Here is a 2256-nt window from a genome sequence, read left to right as displayed (position 1 = left end):
TGGCTGTGGTGAGGATAAAGGGCATCTAGAAATGCACAACTAAGCAGAGATCAGAGGTAAAGCAGCGTCAGGGAAAACATCAGAAGGGCTAGAGCAGGCTTGCGACCTAGGTTGTAGGAAAAAGTTTCACTGACGGTCTAACGTTACCTTTTTATCACAGTATACCTACAAACATTGTGCGCCATTGTCGTTGTTGAACTTTTAATTGCTTTAGCCCCGTGCAATAGGTACACGCAGCCGCACTCTCGGTACAGAGCTCATAGCAAGGAATCTAACAGAACGAACTTAACCTGACGAGCAAACGAGTTGAAAATTTAGACAGAAGACAACGAAAATGTATTGGTCTTTTGCTTTGAGGCGCCTCACTGCTGCTTAGTGGTTCTCCCCTATAGAAAAGGACAGTATAGAAGGGATAAATGAAAGGAGTCAACGATACAACGCATTTATGTGACGTCTGCAACATAATTTATGCAGTTAAGAAATTCGGCATGCTAGGTGCAATGGGTAACGAATAATGGTATTTGAAACATGACTTTTCTCGGATCAACCATCGATTATTATGTTTAGTGGAATTTTTACCGAGGACATTTAAAAATGGTTACACAGTCGGCGTAATCTATTTTCTGTACGTATTTGTGTTGTTCTATGAATCACTCTATTGCAGTTCAGCAACGAAATATCTCTAATTTGCAAATAATGTTTTTTTTTATAAGGGCGTATGTTGCGTATAGGAACTAGAATCTGTAAGATTCAGGTTTTACGCCCATCTATTTGAAGCATCGCGACGAAAAACGCTGTTCGGACGTTGTGATTGTAAAGAGAAGCGCGAGCAATGGCGCAGCTTAGATTAATTTGAATAGTAATTTACAATATATATATATATATATATAAACGTTTCTAACATTAGCCAATAAATGTTGGTCACTGATTACATTTGCATTCATTTAGACGAAAACGTGGTAAATTGATTACTTACGATATTTTCATGGTGATTCGGACGAAAGAAAACACCAGCTCATATCGCAAAACAATTCGATGTGGCAGACCCTTACAGTCCCGTTTGCTCTCTTCCTTTATTCGCCTTTAGGATGCGCTCATCTCTTCAAAAACTTCTCGTGTGGCCTCTCGTATGTTACGCCGGTCCGTGCTAGGCCTGGTCGTTCGACAGCTTCGCTTTGGCACTATGATACATGGCCGACATAGCTTGACGGTATATGAATCTTCAGGAAAATCGATTTTCTGACTGACCCGAGTCGGTTGCGTTCACGTTCAACCAGGTTTAGTATCGCACGCGGGATCAGACGTTGGGGTTTTAAATCCTAAACCGTTACGCTAAGGCGTACAGCGAGCGAGTTCTAGAGACTTAGGAAAGGGAAATACGAGCTGTACCCCATCTTTCTCTGGCCTTGTAGCCCTTCGATATAACGGCCGTCTATAACTTACCTTGCGGATAATGCTAAAACAGCAGCAGGAGCTTAGAAGGTTTTGTGAGGAGGCAGGTGGTGAGTCTTTGGGGGTTGGTAGGACTGACCGAAATGGGGGATGATATTAAAATGATATGTTGGAACGACGCTCTGCGCACCAGATAGGTATGTGATGCGGGCGCTTGCGAGTACCGACAGACAGATCGGTGTCTGTAGCCTTTCATCGTTCATCCGCATGCGAGCGAGGCGTATGAGGGCCTATTACAAAATAATGACGCCCATCCACGTGGCACGCTTTGCCGAGATGGTCCTATGAGGGTTTTCAGCGGGTTTTGGCAGACGGAACGGTGGGCTCGAGTTTTCGAATGACGAAGTACAGCGTACAACTGTACTACGCAGAGGAAGTAGGAGAGAGCTGGTCGGCAAACACGATTCTTTTTGGCTCGGCGGAGGCTCCAACCCCGCAACTACCTTTGTTTCGTTGTTTCCAACGCTGAGAGCTTGGCACTACTCAACATTGAGTACCCACGGTTGTGTTCTTTCTCACTCTCGCTGCGTACATACACGATGCCGCCATTGAAGGGCCTTGTGCAATGCACGTGAGAGCCGCCACCCGCTAGCCCGCTGCTAAGTAGAGTTTCAAAAGCGGTTTGTTGAACGCATCTCTCTTCCACAGCTGACGCAGCGACTGCTGTTGCCACCTTATGCCGGTAGATTCGTTCGTCATCTAAGAAACGCAACAAGAGACCGAAGCCTAGCACGAGCTAATGACCCAAATGGCCACATGCAAACTAGAGATCTTAAATCGTTGAAATGAGGAACAATTTTATAT

General features: G+C 45.0%; 1 long non-coding RNA gene across 2 annotated transcripts in view; it reads left to right on the top strand.

Moving 5' to 3' along the window:
- The first annotated feature begins 990 nt into the window (after positions 1-990).
- The window catches only part of LOC147753140 (uncharacterized), a 31497-nt gene continuing 30231 nt past the window's right edge, over positions 991-2256 (top strand). For both annotated transcript variants that reach the window (XR_015312075.1, XR_015312073.1), the window contains exon 1: positions 991-1277. This is a non-coding gene — a long non-coding RNA (uncharacterized LOC147753140). The remainder of the gene's footprint in view (positions 1278-2256) is intronic.

The sequence above is a fragment of the Varroa jacobsoni genome, unplaced genomic scaffold (assembly GCF_002532875.2).
Source record: "Varroa jacobsoni isolate VJ856 unplaced genomic scaffold, vjacob_1.0 scaffold_711, whole genome shotgun sequence".
Taxonomy (NCBI): domain Eukaryota; kingdom Metazoa; phylum Arthropoda; class Arachnida; order Mesostigmata; family Varroidae; genus Varroa; species Varroa jacobsoni.
This window is presented reverse-complemented; position numbering and strand designations above follow the sequence as displayed.